General features: G+C 44.8%; 1 pseudogene; it reads right to left on the bottom strand.

The window, feature by feature from the left end:
• Positions 1-262: 262 nt before the first annotated feature.
• Positions 263-678, bottom strand: LOC143574132 (short-chain dehydrogenase TIC 32, chloroplastic pseudogene; annotated as a pseudogene).
• Positions 679-14,854: the final 14,176 nt, after the last annotated feature.

Below are 14,854 nucleotides of genomic sequence, written 5' to 3'. Positions count from 1 at the left end.
ACTTAACTACACCAAAATAGATAAAGAAACAGCCCAATGCATACAACTTTACTAAATCAGATTATTCAAAAACTAGAACTAATTTCAGTAATCTTGTTTTAAGACAAAATTGTTTCATAAAAACGAACAAAAAAAAGATAAACAAAGTGTTATGGGCCAACCTAACCAGAATCACACGTCTCCACGACATAAAACGCTATTATATTTACTGTTTTAATTTCTTTAATCAGCCCGTCTATTTTACCACCTTATGCACATTTTCTTACATTAGAATGTGTAAGGGAAGGCCCAAAGAACGGTATTTGGCTGCAAAATCCCTAACCGATACCAAAGAGCTCAGATCTAACTCCATTATCTCGTCTTTAGCATTAGGTGTTTCCATTAATATATTTTCCTTGATGGTTATACCTTTTTGGGTGTTTCTTACCGCCATAACTACATGTACACCGCGCAAGGCAAGAACTCGCGCGGTCTCAGCCCCAATACCGCTTGTAGCACCTACATGCATACACCATTTTGACCTATGCAAATGATAAAGAGAAGCTTGTAAGTTAGTTGATCATACCTACCTGTAACAATGGCATTAAGACCAAATCCATGGATTCCATCAGTCACTTCTTCTGCCGTTGAAGACGATGAAAATCCTGATGCTCCTTTTCTAATTCCAAAGGTCCACATCCTCTTCCAAATTCTAATATTAGATAGTAGGATAATATATATGTACCTTAAATCCTTAATCAACCTTAATGTTCCTAAGTAATGTCAACTTGTTTCCGAGTATTTAAAACGATCTACAAACGATCGAGTTATACTTCCTCTAAGGTTATATTTAGATTTACAATTCTTGATTTCTTTTTAAAATCATAAACATTTTTCAAACTTAAATCATCTATACATGAAGATTTTTGTTAAAACAAGTAATTTACATTTTATTCAATATAATTACTATTTAAATCTGTAAATATATTGAACAGAAAGTAATTATTTTCTTTTTAAATTATGTTTTCTAGCGGCTAACACACCTCATCTATAATCCTTCATTGAAAAACATGTATAGATTAAGTTATTTACGTTACCTTACTGTAGATAACCGGGTGGGCTGTTCGCCCGTCAGTGATTCAAACAGAAAATCGTTTACAGCTGTCTGAGTGACCAAGAAACGGCAAGATGTTGCTCAAGAAGTGAAGATGAGCTAGGCCTGGCAGTGGTTGATTTAATTAAATAGCGAGTTTTCCTTTGTCAAGTTACCGGAAAACCGGATTGAAGGAACGCATGTGTAACATGGTGGTAGACAGGTGGTGGTCACCGGCGGTGAGGGTGGTGGCGGTGAGGGTGGTCGAGGCTAACGTCGTTTCCTGTATTATAAAAATGGCGACCGGATCATGTTTCTATTTTATTTTTAATTAATATTCTCTCAGCTTTAAGGTTTGCTTTCTTCTATTATTATTATTATTATTATTATTATTTTTAGTCGTTTTTTCTTTCTTTATTATTTTATTATTTTTAGCACTTGATTAGTTATTTATGTCGTTATCATTATTGGACTAAGTTTCCAAAACGACGAATTTTGTAACAAAGTATTATTGCTTATATTTTGCGTACCTAACCCGTTTTTTAGTCCATGCATTGGAGCTTGTATATATTAACAGTCTTCTTAATCTTACATCTTACAATAATAATAAAAAAAATATTGAAGCTTAGGTATTAAACCTATATCTCTTTCTAATTCATAATCTCTCATCTCATTCATTCTAGCTATTCATGGGTCATTGGTCAAAATCATTTTGTCAAGCGGATTATAACATAGTGCAGATTTTATAACACAGTGTCATTTTCATACCTAAAGTTTGATCAACTACGCAACTTTAGCACATTTTTTTTTAAATTTCTTGCAAATTCACACCCAGCGTTTTCAAAACCATGCTATTTTAGTAATTTTCATTAACCCGTTTGTTTTTCCTTTAAGTCTACATTAAATTTATTCATAAGTATTTTGAGAATCACCATTGAAATAACGGAGTTTATTTTTATCGTTTGATAAATCCCGTGTAATACACGGGTTAAAAGCTAGTATTATATTATTGTTTATTTGCCGACATATGCTAATTATAATATTTGATTAACTAAGAACACGCCATTATATTACTCGTCAAAACCGATTACGCATTTTAATTATTTGGTTAAATTTAATGTAAATTATCTAATTATACTTAAGTGATTTGTGGATAAACTTTAAAAATTTATAGGTGAAACATATACAAAGGAGAGGTTCTGCTAAATAAAAGTTTAAATTGTGTTTATGTTTCATTTTCATATTGGGCCTATTATCTAAGTTTTCCGTATTTTTATTTTCATCCACAATCGATCATGAACTAAAGTACCTTATTATAATGTTAGAGCACCTTCAATAATTTGTATCTATACTGTTGTCAAGTTGATAGAAGTCTAGAACTCTTCTCTGCTTTTGACGTACTAAATTGTTATTTATTATTAGAATTTATTTAACTATTAACTCATTGATCACACTTAAGCTTTTAATATTTGTTTTTATATCTCAAATGTCAAAAAATCCAAAAAAAAGAAAAAAGAAAAAAAAGGTGCACAACAGAAAAGGTGCAAACCTCCATACACAACCTACAACACATTAAGGTACTTAACTTCATACAAAAAGTACAAAAGTATGATGCAAACTTTAGACGGAATTGCAATATTATAGATAGTTCCTAATTTATAAGTATGAAATTATTATATAGTTATTAGATACGTGAGACCGATCTAACATGTGAACTACTAGAGTTGTTGGTTCTATTACTAATTAGTCTAATCCAGTTATGAAAACATGGCTTCTAATACTATCATATAGTATCTAAAAATTCTACAAAGTATGACATGACTTTTAGTTTTTTATCACACAACGATGCAACGTATCTAGCATGATAGATATTTGTTTTCTGTAATTATATTAGGAGTGAAGAGAATAAGAGATAGCAACCTATTTGAATTATAATAATCAGATCCGACTCGGCCCAACTTATTAACCCGAGTGAAGACCGAAGGCTCAAATGTGATGTGAGAGTGCATGGGAACTTCGTACATGACCCATGCCATGGCATGCATGGAATAAATAGCAACATCTTTCACATATGTCATATGGTTATGTGGGTGACATCTTATGGGAGGTGGCGAAAGGGCCATGATGGGACCAGAAACAAGTATAACTAGCATGTATAACTGTCGTCTTCAGGTAGTAGAGAAAGGTAAGTTACAATCACTTAAAGATCTTACTCTCATATCCCAAGCCAATACACTTAGTTACGACGAAACTTGGTCACAAGAAACAATCATATCTCAATGTAATTGTAGGAGGGTGTTCGGTACTTGCCCCACACATCACAATGTATAAGTTCAAAACAAGCACTAGTCTTTGTGGTACTAATTGTAAAGGGTAATCTAGCAACTTTTGCTTTAATGCAAGAATCACAAACACCCTTTAAATTCAATGAGGCACTTTTAATAAAACCAACATGTGAGAGTTTAGAATTGAATGTGTGATGAAGAAGCGTGGATCGACTCACTGGTAGACGATCTACTTTCCTCGGGTGTGATTATGCAACTTCACCGATGGTTTCTCTTGGATCTGGGTTCTTCCACCTACAAAATGAACAGCACCGTCAACTTACCCCTCAGAAAGGGACAGAGGGGTCCTCTTTGGGGTAACCCTCCGGTGTGAGAATAAGTATTTGTGGGAGAAGATAATAATATCAGAGTAAGGAAATCTGGAGAGTATTGCTTAATAGCTGAATACTCTATGATTTGATATGATTGTGTATGTTACTGGCTGTAACTGTCTGTGAGTGAATGTAATTGAATATGATTGAATGTGAATGAATGTGGATGAATGAATGTCTCTCCTTGTGGAGTTGATGCTGTATTTATAGTGCTAGGGTTTCCACTGATTGGGCTCAGCCTTGTTGGCCTCCTCCAATTGCTCTGCGCCACGTGTCCTCTGGGACACCTGGTGCTTTCTCATTGGTTGTAATCACGTGGTAGCACATGTGTCATGCTGAGTTGTCCACCTTTCATTTGGCAGCTGTCAACATCAGCATATTCTTATTCCTTAAAAAGATACCTTCTGGAAGGTTGTCTGACGTGCACAATCAGGGTTGCCCTAATCATGATTTGGATAAGGATGAGGTTGATTATGTGCATGTGTGATATGCGCCAATCCTGAGGATGCGCGAGGTCTTCTCTTTATTCTCACGCGCAGATATTTCCTGCGCAGATGTGATATGCACGAGCATGTGATATGCGCCGCGCGCTGATGCGCCACGCGCATATGTGATATGCGTGAGCATATGTGATGCGCGAGCATATGTGATGCCTGAGCATCTGTGGTGCCTGGGCATATGATGCCTGAGCATGTGTGGTGCCTGGGCATATGATGCCTGAGCATATGTGGTGCCTGGGCATATGATGCCTGAGCATATGTGATATGCGCCATGCACATAGGTTTTGGTTTTGTGCCTTCGTAATGTCTTGATTTCAAGCCTGTTGTCTATATCTTGTGGGTTGACCCGCCTTGCTCCGTGTTGAGGCGGGTACATACCTCTTCAAGCCCCCCCAGTCTAATGTGTGTCTTGTCTCGCGCTAGCGAGGCAAGATAGATGTTAGACTTAACAATTTGCTCTTTTAGTAGGGGTTTTGTCTTTTTCTTCTTATTATTCGTCGTTGCGCGAAGTTCTATCCTTTTAGTTGAAAACGAATCGTCCCTGGACGTGGTTGGTTGTTGCTGACGTGGGCCAGTGATGGAGACGTGTCAGACATTTCGTGTGCTCGAGGTGCTACAGTTGCCTTTCGTGTCCCCTCACATGCTGTCAGGGACACGTGTCGTTCTCGCGTTGGTCCGTTCCTGCGAGTGGTGGCGCGTGAACTCTGGCAAACAGCTGTATTATTTCTTTTCGTGTCCCCTCACACAGTGTGATTGACACGTGTCTCGCTTCCGTTGGCTTACACCTGCGAGTGGGGGCGCGTGAAGTCCGATCAGCACCCATTTTTCTCTCTCCTGGGCCTATAAAAGCCAGCCCTTAGAGGTTTTTGTATCCTTCATCTTCTTGTTTATTATTCTGAACTTTTTCTTTCTTTATCTTCTGATTACCTTTGTTCTGCTTCCCGAATATCTGTTATTCAGAAGCACCCTTTGTTCGCTGTCACAGTTGCATGTCTGATAGCTCAGACAACACAAACTCCCCCATCCATTGCCGTAGAAAATCATTAGTAATGTCTACCTTGAAGAAGACCGGCAAGGGGAAGAAGGCTGCTGAGGGCTCATCGGAGGAGGTAGGGAGGACCAAGGCGGTGAAGAGGTGGAATGAAATCCCCTGCAAATTGAGGCAGGCTGATCTTGACAGCCTTATCGCCTCTCAGGGTTTTCCCACCCTGTTTGGCTGCATGTTGCCTGGGGCCGGGCAAACGGCGGCGGACCCGCCTACCGGCTATATATCCCTATATAGCCATTTTTTCACCCACTGCAACCTTCGTCTCCCGATGACAAGGTTTGTGGGTGCACTGCTTCAGTTTTATGGGATTCATATATCCCAAGTCCATCCGTTTGGACTTGTGCGCATGACTCACTTTGAGTTCATGTGCAAATCCCAGCGCGAGGAGCCCACCCCTCGGCGCTTTCAGTTTTTTTACAAGCCCAAGATCCAAGACAGTTGGTTCTCTTTTATTCCTCGCAGTCAGAAGGTGAAGTGCTGCACTGTTTCATTCAAGAGCCTTCATGACTGGTCTGAGAGGTTCTTTTACATAAGGGCTGGTGTGATCCCCATCCGCATGACCATGCGCTCGATTTCTTCTGCGCCTGCGGATGTGGGTGTCCTCAAGAACCCAACTGGCGCCTGGGTTAATAAGCTGACCGCTGAACCATCCCCCGCCAAGAACATTTGTGAGGAGGCGCTGGTGGGGGTTGGTATGAGCAAGAGGTGGGCGGACAGCGCGCTTGAGCCCGTTATCCAAGTCGACGGGTTATGTAAGTTAATCTCATTGCTTTACTTCTGCGCGAATATAATTCTTTTTGCTGAACTCATTTGACTTGTTTTGTGCAGTCACCAAGGAGTATATCCATGCTGCCTATGATGAGCACATGGAGGGTGGCTCCGTCGCGCTTGGCGCTGGGGAGGTTGGTTTCCCTGATCGCTTTGATGACATGTTCATCCCTGTTGATCTGGGATTTGTCTTCGACAGCGATGCGCCTGGTAAGCCTTTGTACTTATGCATTTTCCTTTATAATACCAAATTTTGCTAACACTTCTGTTGCGTGTATTGTAGATGCGCTGGAGAACTACGAGCTGGAGCTCGCGGGAGAGGAGGAGGAGGAGGCGCCCCAACTAAAGCGTAAAGCTAAGGGAAAAACAGGCGCAGGGGCCAGTAAGAAACAGAAGAAAGATGTTGCCCCTGTTGTTCAGGATCCTCCTACTCGGGCGGGGGGATTTGGGAAAACCCAGGAGTTTACCACCAAGGTTTCCTTGTCTTCCCTGCCTAAAAAAGTGGGCAGACCTCCTGTCCACCTGAGGCATGGTGCCACTACCTCTTCCCTTCGCGCGGCGGAAACGCCCGCGACAGGTAAACTTCGCTTATCCTTTATGATTCTATGAGCGCGATCCTTATAGGATTACTAATGAATCTTGTCTTACTCAAATGTTTGTAGAGCCGGCGACAGCGCAACAAGATGTCGAGGCTGCGCCGGAGGTCGCTTCGAAGTCCCCCGTTTTACCCTCAAAGAAGGGTAGAATGGACTTCATGGCAATGTTTGCTGCGCGAACGGAGTTGCGCCAAGGTACGTATTGCGCTCTTATTTTCTGACTCTTTTAGATCAAGTCCTGAACCATTTCTTGTTGTTGATTTTTTCATAGAAGCCGTAGCTGGTGCACAAGCTTCTGGCGGCGCTCCTGGCGCCGTTGCCAGCGCCGTTGGCTCTGCTCCTGCTCCTGCAAGCGATGAATCTCCCCTCATCGGCATTACTAAGGAGCAGGAGGCCGTTTTGCGCGCCGACTTGGCGGCGTCGAGACCTCCCACACCTCCTCCTGCGCACAGCCCTCCCCGCGAGACCGATTTTGATTCTAGGTCGCAGGAGAAGAGGCCTATTTCAGAGGAGGGTGAGGAGTTTGAAGTTGAAGACTCCGCGGGCGCCCGCGCCAGCCCTGCAGCGCCACGAGGTTTCGCGGCGGAGCCTTCTCGTAGGGCTGGCGATGACTTTTCTGCTTCATCCCCGCAGGTATAGGTTCTTTTTTGCTCCGCTGCGCGGACTTCCATCTTAATGTTTTGATGACTTAGATAATTTCTTTGTTTTTTGCAGGAAGCCGATCACACTTACCGCCCGAGATGGAATATTACTGAAGACAGGACCTTTCAGTCCATGGGTGTGTGTGCGGAATTCTGGGCTCATGCTGTGCCTCCATCTGAAAGGAGGTTCCAGGAGGACCGCGCTCGCGACGACCTGCTCAACGACCATATGTTTGCTGGGTCGGCCTTCTTTGCTGCCTCCCAAGAGCTTCGCTCTGATTACGTAAAAGTACGTGATGCTCTTGCGGAAGCCAAGCAAGAGGCTAAGGTGTCTGCTTGGCATCTTTCTGATGCTCGCGAGAGAGCTGAGAAGCTCCAGGCCGAGCTCAGTGAGAACAGAGCCAGTGCCAACAGCGCCTTCGTGAAGCGCGGTCATGAGCTTCAGGCTGCGCGGGAGAAGCTGCATGCGGCGGAGGCGGACGCGGCCAAGTACTCGCGCCGAGCGCGCGAGTTGGAGCTTGAGGCGGAGGCGCGTGACCAAGCTCTTGTCCAGTCTATAACTGAAAAATCATCACTGGAGAGTGAGGTTGCGCGCCTGAAGAGGGAGCTGGCGGCCGCGCAGGCCGATAAAGATGAAGCCCTGGCGACGGCAGCGTCTAGCCAGGAGGCACTTGATGCTGCGCGGGTGGAAAAAGAAGAAATCTTGGCGGCAGCAGCGTCCGACAAAGAGGAGCTAAAAAAGACTAAGGAAACTGTTGAGTTATTAAACTCTCAGGTTCCTGCCCTCGAGACGTCTGTTGCTGGCCTCGCGCAGGATCGCCAATGGCTGATCTCACAGGGCATGACTCGTTGCGCTTACGCGATGAAATACTCAGGCGAGTTTCGGGCCATGGTGATGGATTGCAACGCTGCCGCGCGCCTGGTGGGCCGAGCTGAAGGGTTCACGGATGGTTATGAATATGGCATGTTGAAGAAGAACCCATCCGAGTACTCTTATCAGAGCGACGCTGCCTGCGCGGAAATGGCCGCGATGGGGGAGAAGTATATGAATACTCCCATTCCCATCCTTGCGCAGGTATTTTAACCTTAATGAGATTACCTTGACTTATTTTCTAAGTATTTTTGTACTCATATTTTTGCTTATGATTTGCAGATATCCGCGCTTGCTGACCAGCCCGACCTCGGCGCGCTAAAGAAATTACTTGACGAGTGCGAAGGGGCTGGTAGCGGCGATGATGGCGCGAAGAATGCTGGCGTTGCTAGCGGCTCTGGCGTGGCCAAAGGATCCGCTCCTGACACTGTTGTGCCAGAAGACTCCATTCAAGATGAAGAACTTGACTATGGTCAGTTTGGAGATGAAGAGGAGCAGGCTGCGCCAGATGCCGAGGGCGATGATGAGGATGATGAAGAGGCTGATGTCAACGTGGAGACTTGAGAAGCCCCTCATGTTTTTTTTTTTTTTTTTTTTTTTTTTTTTTTTTTTTTTGGTAGTTTGTATCTCATCATCTTGTAAACTTGTAAATTTCAATGCTTTTGAATGAAATTATGTTTTTCCCTTCTTCGCATCTTGCGCATTCCCATTCATCTCTTTATATAAGATATGCTTGCACGTTGGAATAAGAACAAGGTTGTAAGGAATTTATTATACTTAACCCTTGTCATATTGTAAGTGATTTTGCCATATCTTGATTGTGTTGACACGTGTCTTGGCGCTTTCATTATTCCTCTTTTGCGCGACGTTATCGCGCGTTTATGGAATTATGAGTTTTTTAGCCTTACGCGTCAATGTGTTACTCAGATATCCATTACAACTTTATGCGCGACCTCGACCTGAGACCTTAACAACTATTTTTTGGCATTCCCTTTGCCTTAGTTTTGTTTAGGTATTTTATGGTCAGGCTGCGCAGCATGCAGGATGGATGTTGTGAGTTGTTTGAGCTAAGGCTCACATTATTGGGCTAAGGCCCTGACGTTTTAGAGTTGAGACTCTTTAACGCGTTTGCGCATGTATGTTTTACTTCGTTTTATTTTGTTTTGATGTCAATACAATGTTGTCATATTGCTCAAAATTAATAAAGGGAAGTGTGAAACATGTATGCAAAGGTAGTAGAATTGGGCTGAGGCCCTGACGTTTTAGAGTTAAAACTCGTTAACGCGTTTGAGCTTGAAGCTCGCGCATGTATGTTTTACTTCGTTTTTATTTCGTTTTGATGTCAATACAATGTTGTCATATTGCTCAAAACTAATAAAGGGAAGTGTGAAACATGTATGCAAAAGGTAGTAGAATCCACATTAAGAGAAGATAGCACGTATCATTATTCATAATGGCTTAAAAAGCCTTGATTACAAACTTGATATTTTTTACATGAAACATTTTCTAAGCTGTGCCGCGTTCCATGCGCGCGGGATCTTCTTTCCATTCAAATCTTTTAAAGCATATGCGCCCTTCCCCAATTCTTCCAAGACTTGATAAGGTCCCTCCCAATTGGGTGACATTTTTCCTTGGGGTATCGCGCGGCTAGCTTCATTATTTCGAAGGACAAAATCATTTTTCTTGAAGTGGCATTCTTTCACGCGCTGGTTGTAATATTTTTCCAGTTTTTTCTTGTATTTGGCTTCACTGATGATAGCCGCCTCTCTGCGCCCTTCAAGTAAGTTGAGATCCAACCTTCTTTCGCGCTCGTTATCAATCTTGCTCATCATGAGCACTCTATGGGATGGGCATCCAACTTCTGCTGGAATCATTGCCTCTGTTCCATAGGTTAGGCTGAACGGGGATTCGCCATTGCTGGTTTTGCTTAATGTCCTGTGTGCCCACAGGACATTAGGTAGCTCTTCAACCCAAGAATGGGATTCTCCCTCCAACCTTTTCTTCAGCCCATTTAACAAACTTTGGTTCGCGCGTTCCACTTGTCCATTCCCCTGAGGGTGATAAACTGAAGTGAAAATTTGGTTGATGCGCAATTCCTTGAGCCAGCTGGATATCTTCTTGTCAGTGAATTGTTTGCCATTATCGCTCACAATTTCCATGGGCAAGCCAAAACGGCATATGATGTGGCTCCAGATAAACTGCTTCATCGCTTCAGCTGTGATTTTTGCTAGTGGCTTGGCTTCAACCCATTTTGTGAAATAGTCTACTGCCACTACCAAAAATTTTACTCGCCCAGGCGCTTGCGGTAGGGGACCCACAATGTCGATTGCCCATTTATGGAAAGGCCATGCGGAGGTCACCGGAATCAAGTTGTTCTTTGGCCGCATGGTGTTTGGCGCATAGCTCTGACATGCTTTGCACTTTTGGATCTCTTTTAAAGCGTCCAAGTACATGCCTGGCCAATAGTAGCCTGCGCTCATTGCCTTGGCAACCACCATGCGCGGGCCAGCATGAATTCCACAGATTCCTTCGTGTATCTCTCTAATCACATAGTTTGCTTCCTCAGCATCTAGGCATTTCATGAGCGGCCCAAGATAAGAGCGTCGATATAATGTACCATCAAGCAGTTCATAGTTCTGCGCCTTGTGTCTTATCTTCCTCGCTTGCGCGCGATCATCTGGTACCTTTCCCTCCTTCAGGAATTCCATTATTGGAGTTATCCATGATGAAGGGGTTGTATGAGTTACCAGGACAGACTTCGCTACCACCGACGGGTTGCTCATTACTTCTACCCTGACATCTTTGCCAAAGTGATCAAAACTGGTTGATGCCATCTTACTCAGCGCGTCTGCAGATTTGTTTTCACTGCGCGGAATATGAATGATTCTGAAGCAGTCAAATTGCTCGATGAGCTTTTTCGTCTGCTCTAGATATAGAGGCATGGTGTTCTCCTTGGCATCATAAAGGCCATTGACCTGTGCTGCTACCAAGTATGAATCAACATGGGCCTCTAGCTTTTTAACCCCGAATTTGTGCGCGATGCGCAGGCCAGCCAGCAGGGCTTCATACTCAGCCTCATTGTTGGTGCTTTTGAAGTCCAACCTGATGGCGTAAGTATATTCATGATTCTCTGGATCCACCAGTTTTAGGCCTGCGCCGGACCCTTCGTTGTTTGAAGCTCCGTCAGTGAACAATCTCCAAACATTTTCTTCATCACTGGCTCGCTGAGGGTCTACCTCGCGCTGCGCCTCTTCAATTTTTCCTTCGGGGACCTCGGCAATGAAATCAGCCAAGATTTGTCCCTTTATTGCTGGACGGGGCTTATAGGCGATCGTGTGCTCGCCTAATTCCAGCGCCCACTTTGTCAGCCTTCCCGAGAGCGCGGGGCGCCGCAAGACTTGCTGGATGTTGTAACCAGTCAGTACTTCAATGGGATGACCATTGAAATATCTATGAAGCTTGCGCGACGCGTGTGTTAGTGACAAAACTAACTTTTCCATGATGGAGTAGCGCGTCTCTGGATCTGTCAGCACCCGACTCAAATAGTATATTGGCGTTTGGATTCCCTTGCGATCCACCAATAATACTGCGCCGATGGCGCGCTCTCCTGCTGATAGGTATAATGTCAAAGTTTCACCAGGAAGTGGAGCTGTGAGCGCGGGCAGATTTATCAAACATTCTTTTATCTCCCTGAAAGCTTGCTCGGCCTCAGGAGTCCATTTGAATTGGCTTTTCTTTAAGCAATTCCTCAATGTGTTGACAAATGGGGTAGATTTGCTTGCATGGTTCGCTAGGAACCTGTTGATTGATACCAATCTACCATTCAGCTTCTGAACTTCTTTCATGGTGGATGGCGAGGGCATGTCAAGGATGGCCTCCACATTCTCAGGGTTCACCTTGAAACCATCCTTGGTGACCATTACACCTAGAAATTTTCCCTCTAGTACGCCGAAAGTACATTTGCTCGGATTGAGCTTCATCTTAACTTCCTTTAGGCGCCAAAGGGTTTCTTCGATGTCTTTGAGCATTTGCTTTTCCTCCCTGCTCTTGATCACCAAATCATCCACATAGACTTCTAGGTTTCTTCCGATTTGCTCGCTGAAAACGGCATCCATAAGTCTTTGGTAGGTGGCGCCCGCATTCTTCAAACCAAAGGGCATTTTTGTGTAGCAAAAAACACCCTTGTCGGTTCTGAAGGCGGTCTTGTCCTCATCTTGTGGTGCCATTTGAATCTGGTGATAGCCTTTGTAGGCATCCAGGAAACATTTGAGCTTGAATGGCGCCACGGAGTCCACCTTTGCGTCGATGTTTGGGAGGGGGTAACAATCCTTTGGACACGCTTTGTTGAGGTCCTTGAAGTCAATGCACATCCTCCAAGACCCATTACTTTTCTTTACCATCACAGGATTGGCTACCCACGTCTGGTATCGTATCGGGCGGATGATGTTTGCGCGCAGTAAATCCTCAACCTGCTCATTCATGGCCCTCGCTTTCTCATCCCCCATGACTCTCTTCTTTTGAGCAATTGGCTCTACAGACTTGAACGTGTTGAGAGAATGTTGTGCCAGGTCTCGCGGAACCCCAGTCATATCAGAGTGTTGCCACGCGAAGACCGACATATATGCTGTAAGCAACCTTTTCATTCTCAACCTCGTGTCGTCTGATATCGTAGCGCCAATTGTGATTTTTTGCTCCGGGAATTTCGGGTTGAGAATCCATTCATCTGGCGCGTTTTCTGCCATTGGAATTTTCATTCTCCCCTCCCGCGGAGTACTTGTCACTGCGCACAAATGATCTCGGTATACAAAAGTTACACCTGTTGGTGTTGGGAACCCCAACGCGCCGTGCGCTGGCGACGGTATGGCGTTAAATTGGGCAATCGTTCCCCTACCCAAGATCATATTGTGGCAAGAAGTGGTGGGCAAGACCAAGAAGTTAACAACTTCGGCTCGCGTGTGTTCCTCATCCCCCATGGTTAGCTCAAATTGTATTTGACCTAGGGGATGAATGATTTCATTTGAAACACCAGAGATTGGTGCATTCACAATTTCAAGCCTCGCTTGGTCTGCCGGATCCAGTTTTCTGAAACATTGCTCATACATGATGTCTGATTCGCTGCCAGTGTCCACCAGGACTTTTGACACTTCTTAATGAGCAATGTGTGTAGTGATAACAAGAGGACTGCTGATGGAAGGGCCTCCCCTGATTCTTAGGAAGATGACTTGCTGCTCGCGCCAATCTCCTTGGATTTGCGCGCTTCTCTTTCTTGATGTCTGCCCTTGCCTTCCTCCCTCGGCTACACAGATTCTTTTGTACTTTTTGCTGGCAGAGGCTCCTGATTGTTCATCGTCTGGTCTTGAGTTTTTCACCAGGTGAGCCAGCTTGCCTGATTTCACGTCCTTTTCAATTGCATCCTTCAAGTGGTGGCATGCATCAGTGTTGTGCCCTGTGGACTTGTGAAATTCACAGTACTTGCCACTGTCTGATGGTCCCTTGTAGTGTAGTGGCTTGGGGCTTTTGAATTGGACATTCTCAGTGTTTAACACCTGTGAAGGCGTTTTAGTGAGGGGAGTCCATATTCTTGGCAGAGGTCTGCTAGGATCTCTGCCGCCTTCCCTCTTGTCACCCTCCCCGCGATTACGAACATCTTTCTGGGGCTGGGGTGAGCTTGGTTGCGCCTGCTTTTCTGCGGAAGAAAAACTGGTTGGTTGCAACCTGGACCATACAGAGTTCTGCTTGCCCCTCTTTTCTTTGCTGCGCGGTGACTCAGCTTGATGCGCTCTTTCTCTTGCCCTATCTTGGGCAATTTTTTTTTCATTCCTCGCGAAAACTCGCGATGCTTCCATTAACTTGGCCCACGTGGTGGGCATGCCATCTCTGCTTACGAGAGCTCGGCGGAGTTGATCACTGCGCGCGCCTTGTATAAAGGCCACGCGCAGTAGTTGTTCAGTGATCCCTCCGATCGCCAGAGACTCCTGATTGAAACGAGTGATGTAGTCTTCAATCGTTTCATCATTCCTGCGCACGCAGTGCATGATGTCATCAGGGTCGCGCGTGTGTCTGCGCTGCTGTACGAAGTGGGCTTGGAATTTTTCCAATAGTTCCTCGAACCCATCAATTTGTCCAGTCGGCAAGCTCTCGAACCAGACACGCGCCGCGCCCGTGAGGCAGCGAGCAAACATGTGACACCATGTTGGCATCGTCCAGCTTTCTAGGTTTCCCGTGTTGTAAAAACCTTGCAAGAAATCATCTGGATCTGTTGTGCCGTCATATTTACCCAAACCACTTGGCATCTTGGTTTTGTGCTGGATGGGAGCCTTCGCGATGCGCTCAGTGAACTTTGAATGTTTCACCAAGATGGCTGGTCTATACGGTGTGGTCACGTCCACTTGCCCTCTAACTGGTGGGCTGTACGGCATGTGCAGATCCAGATCGGCTCTGGCTCCAGGCGCCATGTTCACAGGCGCGCGGAGCTGTGAGCCTCCTGCATGAGTATCTCGCGTCTTCCTCATGCTATGCACTTCTTCATCACTGAACTCAGTGTGTGCAGTGTGAACAGAATGTCCTTCTTCCGGCGCGCGCGGCCTTTTTGTTCCATGAACAGTTTGCTTATCAAGCGCTTGCCGTTGTGTTAAGTCGGCTAGTTTTTTCTGCTTGACCATCTCATTGTACTTGTCCATTAAACGCCGCTGCTCATTTATG

Source organism: Bidens hawaiensis, unplaced genomic scaffold, assembly GCF_021521415.1.
Source record: "Bidens hawaiensis isolate Kalapana, Puna unplaced genomic scaffold, B.hawaiensis_p1.1 tig00026851_1, whole genome shotgun sequence".
NCBI classification, from domain to species: domain Eukaryota; kingdom Viridiplantae; phylum Streptophyta; class Magnoliopsida; order Asterales; family Asteraceae; genus Bidens; species Bidens hawaiensis.
Note: the sequence above shows the minus strand (reverse complement) of the source record. Positions and strands in the feature narration are given on the sequence as shown.